This window comes from Musca domestica, unplaced genomic scaffold (assembly GCF_030504385.1).
Source record: "Musca domestica strain aabys unplaced genomic scaffold, Musca_domestica.polishedcontigs.V.1.1 3, whole genome shotgun sequence".
NCBI classification, from domain to species: Eukaryota; Metazoa; Arthropoda; class Insecta; order Diptera; family Muscidae; genus Musca; species Musca domestica.
This window is the reverse complement of record NW_026712299.1, coordinates 15,851,916-15,870,209: the sequence shown is the minus strand read 5'-3', so window position 1 is coordinate 15,870,209 and position 18,294 is coordinate 15,851,916. Positions and strand designations below refer to the sequence as shown.

Below are 18,294 nucleotides of genomic sequence, written 5' to 3'. Positions count from 1 at the left end.
CGTGGTTTTTTTTAAAGAATTTTTGAAAATAACCTTCAGACCCATAATCGTCGATTTTTAAAGAAATATTCATAAACGTGGATTTTTTAAGGAATTTTTCAAAAGAATCTTCGGAACCTTAAACGTGGATTTTTAAAAAAAGATTTTCGGAAAGGACTTTCTACGTAATAAAGATGTATTTTTTTAGAATTTTTCGAAAGGACTATTTTCGACGTTTTGGATTATTTGTGAGTATTTCGTGGAGTTACAAATGAAATACATGGAGGGTATTCACTGTTTATGATGAAGGTTGTAAAAAATATATATATACACTATTTTTCTGTGCCACCCGAACAGGAGCGAGTAAGCTTACTCTATTTCTAAAATTTTTCCTCGCACTCTTATCTTTTAAACAGTGGCAACATGCGAGCTTACACATAAAACAAAATATTGGAGAGGAAACTTCGTAAAAAGCTGCTACTCATTTTCGCCCCCCGAATCAAAACGAGCAAATCTGATATCTGCTTTTCTATGTTTGAAAAATTGAGCTGATTTTTTTATATAGCCCTAAGAAACTTGAAAAAAAATCAGCGAATCAAAAAAAAACCGAAACCGGGAAGTACCATTGTATGGGGGCTATACCAACACTTGGACCTGCACAGAAAATTTTCTGTCATAGGCTATATTATACATTACGAACTTCAAATGCCAAATTTGAAACAATTCCGGTGAATAATGTCGCTAAAATCATCAAAATACCGAATATGGGGAGGTACTGTTATATGGGGGCTATACCAAAATGGTAGTCCACGTTTTCACCCATTTTCAAAAGCAAAACTCCTGCAGACATAATATACATTTGAGTAAAATTTTATCAACCTACTTCATTTCGTTCGGAAGATAGAGCGATTTCCACAGACGGACGGACGTCGCTAAATCGATATAGAATTTTATGCTGATATTTCGAGGTGTTACAAATGGAATGACAAACATAATATACCCTCTACACGATGTTGAAGGGTATGACAAGCCAAGTACATTCTTTGACATATTTCTAAGATTTGGAAAATATTAGTATATAGATAATCACCGATCTACTGGTACAGATAAAGTGGCGCCCAAATGTGAGTTTTCAAGAATATTTTTTCAAACCTTTAAGGCCATGAAATTTCTCAAGATTTGTCTTCGAAATCGTTTTTTATAAAAATTTAATTTCTTTAATTTCAATACCCTCCAATTGATTCGTGTTGTAGGGTATCTTTAGAAAGAGCACCCAATAGCTCTTCATTTCATTTGTAAGAGTTTCAAATTCCCCTCGAAGAGATCCATCGTGAGAGAAAGAACGGGCCCTAAGTAAGAGTGGGAAGTTGTTGGCGCTGTTGTTGTTGTTGTTTTGTTTTAATTGTTTGCAGTTCGCTTTCGTTGTTTTGTTTGTTTAGCATTTGGCTTGTTTTACAACTATTTTATTTTCTCTGCGGTTTACTTTGGTATTCTTTTCTTTTTATGGTTGTTGTTGTTGTTTTATTCTTCCTCGTCTTTTGCTGGCGATTGCTGCTGGCAAAGCCTCGGGGGAGGGTTTAAAAGATTTAACAAAAACCGAATACAAAAACGACAACAAAAAGAATTCTTTAAGAAATTCTTTGTTTGTGATGTCAAACCTGAGACTGGCTGGCTGATTGACTGACTGAGTGGCTGATTGACTGGGCAATAGAACTTGGAAATTTCACATTTGATCACGCCACCGACATGTGGAATTATTTCATTCAACAATTTTTCTTTATTTTTTGTTATTACTTTTATTTAATTCACCTTGCAAAATGCTTTCTTTTCGCCTCGGTAGGTGGCTATTTCCAAATTTCACATTTCCGACAAATGAAACACACAAACAAATATTTGACATTTAATCACGGCGTAAAATTGTGGAATAACTTTTTTCTCACATTTCGGTTTTCTGTTGATGGAGGGAGGGGGTATCAATTTCTTTGGGAGCGACCGAAACGTGGCAAAACATTAAATCACCTCTCGCAAAAAATAAAATATTTAGATTTAGATTTCCAGCGACAGAAAGGACGACTTCTGTTTTAACCACAAAACAATTTCTTGTTAAACTCTTTCGATTTGTTTCGCGTTTAGCACAATTTCATTTTGTGGTCACATCAAAACTATGAACAACTGATAAAATAAAGCTGATTTTTTTATATTTATTTTCAATTCTTTTTTTTTTTTCTTTATTTGTATCAATATTTTGTTGCTTCTTCACTCAAACACTACGAATTGTTTCCGGCAGAAAAACGTTAACTCCGCCTAAACGCGTCGAATTCTGTGAGTAAACTGATCGTTTCGATTTGCCCAATAAAAAATAGCCGAACAGGAACAAAATTATTTGTGCATTCGTCGGAAACGAATTGAAAACCAAGAGCCAGCAAAGAAAAAAAGAGTCTAGTAATCGTTTAAGAGAGGCAACTCTCTTTTGAAATCTCCCCCACCAACAAAGTAATAACCCAGTGAGTGAGTAAGTGAGTGGGGAGCCCCAATGCAATTTGTTTATTTGTCATAGGTGTTGTACTCTTTCCTCGTTCCCACAGCAAAAGTTCTTCGTAGTGCAGGGATGGGAGGTTTTAAAATGTATGAATACATTAAATATAAATAAAAGAGTAGAGTAGACTGATGAGGGACTGACCAATTCATCAACGCCCACACGGCTAAAGCTAGAATATTGAAATTTTGCATATGGGCCAATATTAATGTGTAGAAGTGAGATAGGGCTATTTTTATACCCTTCACTATACTATGGAGGGTATATTAACTTTGTCATTCCGTTTGTAACTCCTCGAAATATTCATGTCAGACCCAACAAAGTGTATATATTCTTGATCAGCGTAAAATTCTAAGTCGATTTAGCGATGTCCGTCTGTCTGTTGTAATCACGCTATCTTTCGAACGAATTGAGATAGAAGGCTACAATTTTTCATTCAGGTTTATTTGGCCAGTAGGCAGATTAAGTTCGTAAATGAGCCATGTAGATCCACGTTTTCATATAGCCCACATATAACGGTACCTCCCGATATTCGGTATTTTGATGATTTTAGCGACATTATTCACCCGAATTGTATCAACTTTGGTATTTAAAGTTCGAAATGGATACTACAGCCTAAGGCAGAAAATTGTCTGTGCAGGTCCACGTCTTCGTATAGCCCCCATATAACGGTACCTCCCATTATTCGGTATTTTGATGATTTTATCGACATTATTTATCAGAACTATATCAAATTTGGTATTTGAATTTCATAATGAATACTATAGCCTATGACAGAAAATTTTCTGTGCAGGTCCACGTCTTCGTATAGCCCCCATATAACAGTACCCCCGGATATTTGGTATATTGATGATTTTAGCGACATTATTTACCGGAATTGTTTCAAATTTCGCATTTGAAGTTCGTAATGGATACTACAGCCTATGACAGAAAATTTTCTGTGCAGGTCCACGTCTTCGTATAGCCCCCCCCGGATATTCGGTATTTTGATGATTTTAGCGACATTATTTACCGGAATTATTTCAAATTTTGTATTTGAAGTTCGTAATGGATACTACAGCCTATGACAGAAAATTATCTGTGCAGGTCCACGTCTTCGTATAGCCCCCATACAACGGTACCTCCCAAAATTCGGTATTTTGATGATTTTAGCGTCATTATTTAACGGAATTATTTCAAATTACTTATTTAGAGTTCGTAATGGGAACTACAGTCTGTGACAGAAAATTGCCTATGCAGGTCCAGGTCTTCGCATAGGCCCCATATATCAGTACCTCCTTATATTCGGTATTTTGACGATTTTAGGTACAAATTGTTTGAGATGTCGTATTTGAAGTTTGCAATGGAAGCTACAGCCTATGAAATAAAATTGTCTATGCAGGTCCAGGTCTTCGTATAGCTCCGTTATATAGGTATGTACGGTATTTTAATGATTTTGGCTACGTTATTCACCGTTTATTTCAAGTTTCAAGTTTCGAATTTGAATATGGTAATGGCGTGTGACCAACAATGCCATTCAGTTGCACGTCGTACGACTATATTCCGTATTGTTAAAATGTTAACAGAATTTTTGGCGAATGTTTTCTTTTTCGAAAATTTTCAAATTCGTTCTAACTGGTGGAGGGTATTCAAAGTTCGGCCCGGCCGAACTTACAGCTTTTTTAATTGTTTAATGTGTATTATGCCTTTAGAGCAGTTATAATTTGAAATCAGAAGGATCTAATATATGGGAGATATATCCCATTCTGAATCCATTTCCACCAAATTTGATGGAGGCATTTGTACCTATCGTTCCAAATACCATTGCTGTAGAGTGCAATACATGACTTTGAGAAGGCTTAAAACATATATAAGAGCTTTAGCTATATCTCAAAAGAAATTGACACATTTGCATCTAGGCTGAATTCGGTATTATGAGCCAAAATCGTTTGATTTAGATTGATATTAACCATTTAGTGCATAGAGAGATATAGGCATATAGAAGATATATAAGTAAGTAATTTGACGAAAAATGTAATGTTTTGCATATAATTACAGGGTTGCCCATATTCGACAGACCCATGTTTTTTTTTAAAAAAATCAAAGAAAAAAAATAAAAATTTGGCGTTTGACAATGTTAATCATTTAATTTGTTCCAAGTAGAGTTGTTTACATAAATTTTTGAATATGATATCTCTCAAATGGCCGCCTCTGGCGTTGATGACGTATTGTGCCCTTTTTGCTGCATTTTCCATCGTTTTTGCCAACATTTCGTACGGAATAGCGACTATTTCTTCACGAATGTTGTCCTTGAGCTCTTCTACGGTCCTTGGCTTGTTAACGTAAACCTTTGACTTCAAATATCCCCACAAGAGGAAGTCAGGCGGCGTCAAATCGGGCGAACGCGGTGGCCAGTCCAAATCACCACTTTTCGACATTAAACGGCCCGGAAACAAATTCTTCAGAAAATCGATTGTTATGCGACTTGTGTGCGGTGGAGCGCCGTCTTGTTGAAACCAGAACTGCCTCATACGCTTTCGACGAATAATTGGCATCACAAAATTGGTCATCATGTCGCGATAACGCTCCTGATTGATGGTAACAGCATGGCCATTTTCATTTTGGAAGAAAAACGGCCAATGACCGTTTTCGCACTAACACCGCACCAAACTGTGACTTTTTCGTCATGAAGAGGCACTTCTTGAATCTCCTGAGGATTTTCAGTGGCGTAAAAACGACAATTTTGCTTATTTACGGGACCATTCGGTACGGCAGCGATATTCTCGGCCGATCGCCTTGGTCGACTTTTATATGGCCTCTTCGGATTAGAAAGAGCCTTACCAGTCGAAAATTTTTCGTATAAACGCTTAATGGTGTTCTTAGAAGGCGCACTTCTCATATTTTTTAAAAGCACGTTGAGTTTTCACAATTGACTTCTTCTGTTGAATGTAAATTTCAACTATTTCAGTGTATTGGTTCATGGTAAAAATCTGCTTGAACTGACGCTTCAAACGCGGTATGTCATTAAGCGATGTGACATCTCTGTCAAAAGTTATGGCGTTGCCAGATGAGTCCGTCGAATATGGGCAACCCTGTATATTTTATTTTACGCGACTACTTTAATTTCGTCGTTAACTTACCGACAAATTTCGTCAACTACAAAAATTATAAGCATTTGAATTTTAGCCATTTTTTTCGGTAACTCAGAAAATGAGCTACAGAATTCCACCATAGGTCATCTAACAAAAGCATATTATTTTAATTCTTTCTCTTTCAATATTTGCATATTATGATCTTATTACATTACCACACTCGACCTCCCATCTCTACCATGGCCCCCAAGCCACATAATAAACACAATTTCTTATCGGGGAAATAAAAAGCAAAAACATTTGTTGTTGTTACACTCTCATTTCTCATAGTCTCCCCACCATTAACTGTTCTCTGGTTCTCTGTTGTGCATTGATAGCTAAGGTGTCCCTCCATTCTGTTTTTAAAACAAAGCCCAAAATTTTGTTGATTAGACCAGTTGGAGTCCGATTGGTTTGTTTGAGTTTTTGTTGCCACCTATTAGAGTTGTTGTTGTTGCTGCTGCTGCACATGCATCGAGAAGTAGTTCTAATACCACCCCACCATTCCACTTTGGAATCTGAAGAATTTACTTTTTTGACAAATTACACAGAGTCAGCAATTTATTTAGGAATTGTTTTTGTTTTATTGTTTTGTTGTTGTTATATTTTCGTGTGTGTATGTTAGGGTTATCTGTTAGTCATGTAATCGTGTTACAATTGTAAGACAGACGGACGGACAGTCGGAGGGACATAAAAAACAGCAGCATGTGACAGTTGATTAGAATGGGTGTGCGTGTGTGGCAATTATTGTCTAGTCGTAGGGTTCAATGGTAATTAGGTGGCAGAGATGGGAAGTTAGCAATGTTGTGAAGTACTGTAAATATAATTGTGGACTACGTTATATATTTTCCCATAGACAATTCTAAAAAGTGAAGTTTTAAATATGATGGCTGAATTAAGAAATTAACCTCGTGAAAACGCATGTTTAGAATTTTTTCTAAATAATATAAATTCAATGTATATATATACATATCAGAGATGGGAACCTATTTTCAATGAACTTCAACTAGAAAATGTAAATTACAGAAAATGCAGACCTAGATATTGTTTGGAATGAGGTTGCCTTGAATTAATTGGAATGGTAAATATAAAAATTCCATGTTCCATTCAAAACAAAAAAAAAACAAAATGTTACAATTACAAACATCCATCTCTGTGTAAATTTAAATACTATTAAAAATGTCAAGAATGAAAACAATTTGTGATAAAAAAGCGCGTATGTACTACATTAAAATGACCAGCGTGAATATGACCGCAATCTGGGTTACTAAACCTTGAAATGCAGACTAAAAATTATTCGGTTAACCCAGTTTTTTAGTTGGTACCGTGTAATGTCAGGTATTAGGGTGTAATGGGTGGATTTTAAAGATGACAATCTAAAAGAGTAAAGTAATTGACAGACTGTCTGACTGACTGACTTAACTATTCATCAACGACAATTCGGATGGGGGTCACTCTAGGTCCGAAGGGGTTAGTTAAGGCTGGGTTTTTGGAAATTCGTACTAAAAAGGGTACGGAAAGTATTAAAAGTTACTAAATAGAGGTAGAACTCTTTAATTTGAATTGAGAGGATTTTGGAAGTGTGTACTCAGGGTGAGGGTCACTTTTGTTCCGAGGGGTTTTTGAAAATTCGTACCAAAAAAGTATTAAAAGTACTGAATATGGTACCCTTTGTATTTGAGGGTGCGGTAGAGCCGGAATTCTTAAATTTGAAATGAGGGTCAATGAGGGAGGGTATGATAAATGTACCAAAGGGTTTTTGGAAATTCGCACTAAAAGTTTACGAAAAGTACTAAAATATACTACATTTAGTACCATTTCGTATCATGTGAACAGTCAGAGGTAAAAACTTGAAATTTGGAATGTGAATCAAGGTTAAAGAGTAGGGCCAATATAAGGAGGTGGTTTCAAAGATGTGTACTCAAGTATAAGAAAAGTACTAAACGGTTATAAATTTTGTACAATTGGAGGAACGGATGGAGCTGGAATTATGAAATTTGAAATTAACATTACTGGCGGAGTGTAGGATCGAAACTTGTATATATGTGTCTGGAAAGTACTAAATTGCAATAAATGTAGAATAATTTCGATTTGGGCTGGAACGCTGAAATTTTGGAAATATGATTACACTTGCATTGTAATACTGTGGTATGTAGGTATTTCTGGAAATTCGTCCTTATGTGTGCTAAAAGATCGTAAATTTGGTACAATTTAAATTTGTGTGAACCAATAGAGCTGGTATCCTGAAATTTGTATATAAGATTTAAGATAATTTAAGATTGTTTAAAAATTTGTGTTAAATTTGGTACAATTTGTATTTGGACGAACCGACAGGGGTGAAGTCCTTGAGATGAAAAAACTGCAACCAACTTCAGACTGCTGTCATTCCTAAGCCACTCGTCCGACAGCTGTTAAAATTATTCCAGTGACAGCTCATTACATTGTTTACAAGCGTACAAAAACATTTTGGTGAGAATTTTCCAGAAAAAAAAGTTATTAGTGACGGAATTCAAGTGTGATAGTGGAATTTTTTTATATTTGGCTGGAAAACGTCAAGCTGGAAATGCTGGAAATCTTTTGTGTCTCGTACCATCGCCCGTTAACGTGATACTGGTAGCGTAGCCCGACGTCAAGGAAGTGGGCAGTAACATCAGCAAAAATGGTTCGAAAAGTAAAGAAGCGATTGATCGAAACCCTCTCACAGCTGCAGAAAATGACTCGTGAGCTGGACATTATGCAATATTTCATTCGGTAAATATTGAAAAGTAAGCTCGGGGTAAAGCCATTTAAAATCCAAAAAGTGCAAGAACTACACCGCAACAGAAAGAAATAGATTCAAAAGAGCTAAAGAGTTGCTTCGCTTAACAGAGATTGGTGAACTGCCGAATTTAGTTTTCTCCGATGAGAAAACATTCGTTGTCCAGCAGTTTGTAAACGAACAAAATTATCGTGTTTACTTGCCAATAAGGTCAGCTGAAATGTGCATCTTCGGTTGGCAACCAGAATTCAAGCGCCGGCCATGGTGATGGTGTGGGTCGCCATAACAGCCGATGGTCTCTCTCCGCTCGTATTAATCGACCGTGGCCTGAATAATAAATGAATAAATGCCGAATATTATTATAAAGCCTTGGATACGCAAACATTTTGGCCGCAGACCTTGGACATTCCAACAGGACTCAGCACCATCGCACTCAGCGCACGCCACCCAAGAATGGTTACAAAATGAGGTTCCTTGCTTCATTCCAAGCTCACAATGACAAACAAAATCTCCGGATACCATTCCGTTGGATCATTGTGTCTGGAGTAATTTGGAAAGTAAGGTTGGCACTAAAAAATACCAAAGTGTCGATCATCTCAAGCAAGCGGGAATGGGCCAAAACACCGCAGAGCAACATTCGGGCAGCGTGTGACGGTTTCATTGGCCGTTTAAAGGTCATAATTCGTGCCAAAGGTGACCAATTCCAACAAATCTAAACTTATTCTAAAATTTGATGCTGTTTCTGAAATTTTTGCTTTCGTTCAATAAAATTTAAAACAAAAAATGTAAAAATTATGGCGTTTGACTCTGTTGCAGTTTTTTTTTATCTCACCCTGTAGTGACTTGAACAAAAAATGGATATCGATTAAGCTTATGGTATAAATCCTTCAAATGATATAAATCCTACAAACTATTATCATTCTAAAATTAAGGACTTTCTTCAGCGGACTATATTTTCGAAAACCTTTATCATATTTTTCAGAAAACGAGTTAATATCAATTATAAGCCGTTTAAAGGTCTTATTCAGCCCTTCAGAATAGGCGTTTTTACGTAAAAAAATCAACTAAGGAAACAATGTGCCGTGGTCTCTATCAAAAATTGCTTTCGATATCCCTTTCATTGATAACGCACAAGTTTTCGATTCATTTCGACTCTCTTCTCAAACTACTAATCAAATGTTAGATTAAAACAAAATAAGTTCGCCGCAGCAAATATTCACACTGCGATGTTGGGCCATTATCAGACTACTTGAATTTGATAGTCCATATGGCGACGGTGTTGATTGTATTCCCCCCCCCCCAAAATATTCAATGTCAGTGACGCACAATCTTCTTTTGGTTGGTAATTGAGATTAAAATTCCTAGATATAACTGGTGATGGAGGGTATTTTCTAATTGAATTGAATTTATGAGATGAATTTCTGTTTTCAAAGAAGGTTTTTCTACTAAGAAAAAATATTGAAGGCCCCATGATCTCAACGATTTGGAAAAAATTCCCATAATAAAATTTGTAAATATGAGAATTACTCAACTAAATTTTTTTATCTCTGCACGTGTTTTCCAAAACCATTGAAAAATCCGAGCAAAACAATCACTAAATATTCCACCCACTTTAATGCGAGCATGTCGTCATTTATTCAACCCACTTGTTGTTTGTGAAGTGCCCATCAGCTCTTGTTCTCCAATCTGCAGTGAAAGAGAAAAGCACTCTGCATCCACTATCCAATCCAATAAAGCAATGTGACAATAGAAATCATTTCGTCTAATTCAAGTTCAATGCAGCAGTGGCTGCAGTACGACGACGAACAGCTGTCATTGTCGTTCAACGAATTATTATGGAAGCATTTTTGACAAGGCATGCAGATTGGCCGCGTGACAAACAGAACAACAACAACATGAAATTATCATCAACAAATCGTTGACGGGGGAAAATTGATTAATCACGTTATCGCATAGGAAGTTCCACGACGAATAAGAAAATCTATACGACAATCTTCTATGAGAAGACCTTCGTTTAGAAGACCAGAATATTTTCTATTTAGAAACTATTAGGACCTCTATGACCATGAGAACATCTCTAAGAAAAACATTTAATTTTAGAAGATTATAAGGTCTCTATTAGAATAAGAAGAGGCTGAGCTCTTCTCCTTTCTGAGAAGAGCATGAGCTCTTCTTCTTTCTGAGAAGAGCCTGATATCTTCTTGTCTGCCAGAGAGCCAAGAGCTCTTCTTCTATGAGAAGAGTCAGAGCATTTCTTCTATGAGAATATGCGACATTCTATACGAAGACCATGAGGTCTTCTATGCGAGAAGACCATGCGGTCTTCTATGCGAGAAGACCATGCGGTCTTCTAAGCGAGAAGACCATGCGGTCTTCTATGCGAGAAGACCATGCGGTCTTCTATGCGAGAAGACCATGCGATCTTCTATGCGAGAAGACCATGCGGTCTTCTATGCGAGAAGACCATGCGGTCTTCTATGCGAGAAGACCATGCGGTCTTCTATGCGAGAAGACCATGAGGTCTTCTACGAGAAAACAATGAGGTCTTCTACGAGAAAACAATGAGGTCTTCTATACGAAGTCCATGAGGTCTTCTATACGAAGTCCATGAGGTCTTCTATACGAAGTCCATGAGGTCTTCTATACGAAGTCCATGAGGTCTTCTATAGGAAGTCCATGAGGTCTTCTATAGGAAGTCCATGAGGTCTTCTATAGGAAGTCCATGAGGTCTTCTATACGAAGTCCATGAGGTCTTCTATACGAAGTCCATGAGGTCTTCTATACGAATTACATGAGGTTTTCTACGAGAAGACAATTAGGTCTTCTATACGCGAAGACCTTGATGTCTTCCTTTTACATGAGAAGACTTTGAGATCTTCTTTATGAGAAGACCTTGAGGTCTTCTATATATGAAGACTTTGAGGTCTTCTATATATGAAGACTTTGAGATCTTCTTTATGAGAAGACCTTGAGGTCTTCTCAAGGTCTTCTTTATGAGAAGACCTTGAGGTCTTCTATACGAAGTCCATGAGGTCTTCTATACGAAGTCCATGAGGTCTTCTATACGAAGTCCATGAGGTCTTCTATGCGAGAAGACCATGAGGTCTTCTATGAGAGAAGACCATGAGGTCTTCTATGCGAGAAGACCATGAGGTCTTCTATGCGAGAAGACCATGAGGTCTTCTATGCGAGAAGACCATGAGGTCTTCTATGCGAGAAGACCATGCGGTCTTCTATGCGAGAAGACCATGCGGTCTTCTATGCGAGAAGACCATGCGGTCTTCTATGCGAGAAGACCATGCGGTCTTCTATGCGAGAAGACCATGCGGTCTTCTATGCGAGAAGACCATGCGGTCTTCTATGCGAGAAGACCATGCGGTCTTCTATGCGAGAAGACCATGCGGTCTTCTATGCGAAGTCCATGAGGTCTTCTATACGAAGTCCATGAGGTCTTCTATACGAAGTCCATGAGGTCTTCTATGCGAGAAGACCATGAAGTCTTCTAGAAGACCATGAAGTCTTCTATGCGTGAAGACCATGAGGTCTTCTATGCGAGAAGACCATGAGGTCTTCTATGCGAGAAGACCATGCGGTCTTCTATGCGAGAAGACCATGCGGTCTTCTATGCGAGAAGACCATGCGATCTTCTATGCCAGAAGACCATGCGGTCTTCTATGCGAGAAGACCATGAGGTCTTCTATGCGAGAAGACCATGAGGTCTTCTATACGAGAAGACCATGAGCTCTTCTATACGAGAAGACCGTGAGCTCATCTATACGAGAATATTATGAGCTCTTCCATAAGAAGTCATGAGGCCTTGTATGAGAAGGAAGAAGAGCTCTTCCTTGAGAAGACATTGAGCTCTTCCTTGATAAGACCTTGAGACTGAGCTCTATTCTTTTTGAGAAGAGCCCGAGCTCTTCTTATTTCTGAGAAGAGGCTAAGGTCTTCTTCTTTCTGAGAAGAGCCGGAGCTCTTCTATTTTCTGAGAACAACCTGATGAGAAGAGCCAGAGCCCTTCTTCTTCAATGAGAAGAGGCAGAGCTCTTCTTTTATGAAATGAACTCATGTTTCATGTCTATGAAAGTACCTCATGTCCGAAGGCTTTTATAATAAGAGCATGAGCTCTTCTAAGAGAAGGATATGAGCTCTTTTAGGAGAAGAACATGAGCTCTTCTATGAGAAGAGCATGAGCTCTTCTATGAGAAGAGCATGAGCTCTTCTATGAGAAGAGCATGGGCTCTTCTATGAGAAGAGTATGGGCTCTTCTATGAGAAGAGCATGAGCTCTTCTAGGAGAATAGCATGGGCTCTTCTATGAGAAGAGTATGGGCTCTTCTATGAGAAGAGCATGAGCTCTTCTAGGAGAATAGCATGAGCTCTTCTAGGAGAATAGCATGAGGTCTTCTATAAGAAGCCCTTAGGTCTTCTGTGGAAACTATTTGACGATTTTATCTCATCAGATGCCATGGTCAGCCACACTTTGTTGCAAAGAAAGAAAAATCTGGAGAACAAAGAAATAGGGCATTTCCATGACAATTGAAACCTAAACTACGAAACAATTGTTGGAAACTATTCGCATGGTAATTGCCTCGTAAATAAACAATGAATGATGGTTACCACTACCTATCCAAGTTTGCCATTCATTCAACCACTACAGCATGAGAAAATGATTTTTCACAATTTGTGTGTGCTTTTTTGTGATACGATCTCTTATTGTTGTTTGTTTTGTTTCGCTTTTTTTGTTCTTCTGTGAGATCTGTAACAATTTTGCAAGTTCAAGGTTGGTTTATTGCCTCTCGCTGTTGTGTAGTTGTTTGTTACTGTCATCTAGGGTTGCCATGTTTTGCAAAATTAGAAGGGTTTAGATTTATGATCTGAATTTAAAGATATAATAAATTATTAATAAAATTCGTATTTCGGAGCCCACAACTCAAAACAGATCCTTGTATATATTCATTACTTACCCCACGCATTCTATTTCATCACACTTAACGCTAGTTTTGAGGTATCGTCTGCAATAATTCTTAGTTTAGAAAGTTATTTATTTATTATTTATTTATTTATTTATTTATTTATTTATTTTTTTTTTTTTTTTGAAAATAGAATTAAAAAAGAATTAGATTTCTGACTTCAAAAAAATTAAACTTTGGTTTAAAAATTCCTCCAAAATTTCTTATAATCGCAGAGCCTTGTAAACCCTACTGCCACTATAGCCATTGATTTGTTCTTTTTTTCGTCATGTGTCGACCGAAAACAAAGAGCCCAGTAAAAAGTAGAACGTCACTTTTCAATAACAGCACTAATCGTAAATGACAATGGCCAAAGGACGGACGGACGGCCGACCGACCGATCTTCACTTAAGAATCCGGTCAGTAAGGAGACGGAAAAGAACAGCAACGGCGTAAAAATGTTAATATGCCAATTAAATGAATTTGACTTTTTTATTTACTTTTTTATTGCTGCCGTTTTTTTTTTTTTTTTTTTGCATGTACATATATACCCACTTACATACATCCATCCATACATCCATATGTATGTATGTATATACGTCTGTATGTCTATTTATCCGACACTCTTCTTCATTTGCTCAGTGGCAAATTTTATATTTTCGAACAACATTTTAAATACCGGCACACAATTACCGCTGCTCGTGCCCCTCACGCTTCGAAAATGGCCAGACTTTCGTTCGTTCATTCGTCCGTTTAGTAAAATCGATTTTATTGTTTTGCTTTGATACGGTTTTTGACTTTTGATCGTTGTTGGCTTCCTTAATTTTCCCTCCCAAACCGGTTTTGAGGCTACAAAAGTTCTTGTTTTCCATTGCTTATTCGATCGATTCCAATAAAAAAAGATGAAAAGTACACAAGTGGGGACCAGGTGATTGGCGAATCAAAATATATACCAACATGAGTCAGATTTTTAACATCATTCTTGGAACAAGCGGGATAGATACACGTTTCCAAATGTAAGTGAACAAATAAGGTTCTGATGACGATCTAAACGATCAGTTAATTTACAAAGAAGATAGCCGATTGCAATTCTTGGTCATAGAAACGTATTTCCCATCCCTGTACTGGCAATGGTCCAAACCAAAGACAACAAAGTACCCATTTCGAAACTATTAACCCGGACCCAGCCCCATCAACAGAAATATATTAAAGTAACATTTTACATTTATTTTCATAATTTTTATAGCACACTTTTAGGCGTTTTTACACAATTTTTAAACTAATAAGAACCTCTTAATTATTTTACAGTATATTTATAGTACATTCAAGTTATTCCAATGACAGCTCATTATATTGAGAATTTTCCAGAAAAAAGGTTATTCGTGATGGAATTCAAACGTAATAGTGTGATTCCTTCATATTTGGCTGGAAACCCACAAGTGGCTATCGTTAGAGCACTCCAGCTTTTAAATGTGAATACATATTTTGTGTCTCGTACCATCCCTCGTTACCGTGATACCGGTAGCGTAGCCCGGTGTCAAGGAAGTGGACAGAAGATAACATAAGAAGAAAGGGTTCGAAAAACAAAGAAGCGACTTGATCGAAACCCGCGTCGCAGTGGCCGAAAATGGCTCGTGAGCTGAACATATCGCAATATTCCATTCGGCAAATACTGAAAGATGAGCTCGGGGTAAAACCATTTAAATTCCAAAAAGTGTTAGAACTTACACCGCAACAGAAAGAAAATAGACTCAATAGAGCTAAAGAGTTGCTTCGCTCGGTCGAAAGTGGTGAACTGCCGAATTTGGTTTTCTCCGATGAGAAAACATTGGTTGTCCAGCAGTTTGTAAACAAAAAAAATGATCGTGTTGACTTGCCAAAGAGGTCAGCTGAAAATGTGCACCTTCAGTTGGCCACCAGAACTCAAGCGCCGGTCATGGTGATGATGTGGGCCGCCATAACAACCGATGGTCGTTCTCCGCTCGTATTAATAGTATTATGGCATCAGAATAAATGCCGAATATTATCGCGAAAATATTTGGAGGTTGTACGCAAACATTTTGGCCACAGACCTTGGACATTCCAACAGGACTCAACACGCACCGCCCAAGAATTATTACAAAATGAGGTTCCTCACTTCATTTCCATCGCACAATGACCACCAAAATCTCCGGATACCAATCCGTTGGACTATTGTGTCTGGAGTATTTTGGAAAGCAAGGTTGGCACTAAAAAATACCAAAGTGTCGATCACCTCAAGCAAGCGCATCGCCGGCAGTGGGCCAAAATACCGCAGAGCAACATGCGGACAGCGTGTGGCGGTTTCATTGGACGTTTGAAGGCCATAATTCGTGCCAAAGATGACCTATTCGAGCAAATCTAAACTTATTCTAAAATTTGATACTATATCCGACATTTTTTGCTTTCATTCAATAAAATTAAAAAAAAATTTAAAAAGTATGACATATGACTTTGTTGCAGTTATTTTTTATCTCACCCTGTATATCCCATCTTCACAGCAGATCTTATATTAAAATGGATATTGGGATATGTGAAATTTAATGATATTTTATTTTTAGATATTTTAAGATCAGATGCATGTTTCTTTAATAGTTTTAATTATTCCAAATTTTGACCCTTTGTGGGAAGGCACTGGATGGAGTGAGCCAATATTGTCCATTTTTCTCCTGACCTAGCACTGACTAAAATATTGGAAAAATCGTATGATGCTTTCTCTTTCTTGAATATGTTGAACTTTTGCGGAGTGGCACCAGAATGAGTGGAATTTTAGGGGAATCGGATACTCCCTTCCAAAAAACGGTCAAACGGAGATCCCAAGATCGACTACAAATGTTAAAATGTCTAAAACATGTTCCTCATCGTTCTAGACATTTGTAGTCGATGTGGCCGTATCAAATGATAGATACCATGAGTAAAAAAGTGGCTACAAAAATCAAAATATCGAATAGTAAAAGAAGGGGGCTATACAAGAACGTTGAGCTATATAGAAATTGTACTGTAAAAAGAGTAGATCCCTTTACGAAATCCTTACACCGAAGTTTAGGTAATTTCGTTAGAAAATGCAGCTAAATCGTCATAATACCGAATATCGGACATACACTCTGCCACAGGGGGTAGAACATGTTATGAACTACAAACATCGAATTTTAAATCATTTCGTTCGAAAATGTGGTTAAAATTGTCAAAATACTGAATATCGGGTGGTACAATTATGTGGGACTTATACCAAAACGTTGCCCTATATAACCCTTTTCTGTCACAGCAAAATTTGAATTTTACTTTGTTCAGAAAAATATGTTCTTTATTGCGTCTACCCTCTAATGGTGAAGGGTATAAAAATTCCAAAAACTAATTAAGATAGGGTCCTAATTCAACAACTTTAATTGACATTTTGAGCATTTATCAAGGAAAAAGGTAGCATTTTCTTTCTTGTTCTTGTTCTCTCTAAAATAAGACTTTTTTATCCCTTCAAATTTTCGGATAAGTTTGTTAGTAATATTATTTAAGGATCTATCCATAATCTTAAGTTATTCAGCCTAATTTTCATATATCGATTATTTGGGATATTTTAAAGGTTCATATGATGGTGAGTCATTGAGGCACTTGCATCCCTTGGTTTATCTCACGCCCACCTGTAGTACCAAATACGGAAATATTAAATTCCTTACAAAATCTCAAATATATAAAACTTCCAAATACCCATGATTTAGAGTTTTCTTTATCACCTCATCATTAACCAAAGTTGACAAATTTGTCATTTAATACCAACAGCGGCTCCAGTACATCCGTACCTGTCCAGTCCTGAGTTGGCACGAAATATTGTAATTTTATATGTTTTGTTCATCTGAGATTACAAGTTTTCTGTGTTGTCATCATTACCCCTCCTTTTTAACAAAGTTGTCCGTTTTGACGTCCATTGTGTGTTTATCTGTTGTCACATGTCGATAAATCGCATTTACTGTATGTATATTGGATGATGATTTGTTGTAGATAGGTATCTGATGTTGATAGCCGATAATGATGATAAAAATTGTCAAATTAACATATTCACAGAGAGAAGTAAACAATGATGGGTAGCGTGATAGTCATGTGAACAATGTACCTGGGGTCTTTAACCCTCAGATCACTTAAATATAAATTATTTTGTTTTTAAATAATTCACGTGAGGGAAAATTAAAAAAGCGTTTAATCGAATGATGGCTATAATGAATGAAGTATAATGTCCTAATGTAGTTTTATGTGTTTTTCGGGTTAAATGCTGAAAACTCTTCTCATAAATACATCCATATTCATTTGTATACACAGATTGTTTGCTTAATGATATCTAATCTCTTACATTTGCATATACTTTTTTATCAGTTTAGTCATGTTGCATTAGCGTGACTGTATGATGGTAATCTATGACTTGGCAATATTTTTTTCTATTTTGTATGACAATGGAAATTGTAAGGAAGTTATTGAAAAAATAGAAATTGGAAATTTGCATCGAATTCCCGAAATTCTACATGTGGTCTTTTTGCAACTGGTTAACCCTTTTAATATGAATTTTCAAAAATTTAAAGATTCCAGCTTCAGCAGTTTCGCCAGGCGTTGACAAATCAGTCACTAATTCACTCGTCACAATACACATTGACATATATGTATATAAGCAAACGCCCGCTACTTCGTCAGCGAAATGTCCACCTTAAAATTTTGTAATAGGAGCAGTTCCTGTTCGGAGTTTTAGAACTCAAAATTTACAATTTGTTCAATTTGACAACATTTTTTTTAATCAAAACTTCATACATCGTACTAAACTTTGAGACTTTCAAGGTTCTATCATTCAAGTATTTCCTTTTTAGGTGAGAACATTAGGAATCTACATACCTCTTACACCAAAAAGTCTTCAAAATCTTTTATTTTGAAGTTTACCACTAGCAGATCTTAACATCAGGTGCCA

The 18,294-nt window shown here is 36.9% G+C and overlaps 1 protein-coding gene across 1 annotated transcript in view; it reads right to left on the bottom strand.

The window, feature by feature from the left end:
* The window catches only part of LOC101895958 (dual 3',5'-cyclic-AMP and -GMP phosphodiesterase 11), a 228,749-nt gene extending 226,430 nt beyond the window's left edge, over positions 1–2,319 (bottom strand). Inside the window, exon 1 of the mRNA XM_020037344.2 lies at positions 1,789–2,319. The gene's annotated coding sequence lies outside the window, so the exon portion shown is untranslated. The remainder of the gene's footprint in view (positions 1–1,788) is intronic.
* Between the last annotated feature and the right edge of the window lie 15,975 nt (positions 2,320–18,294).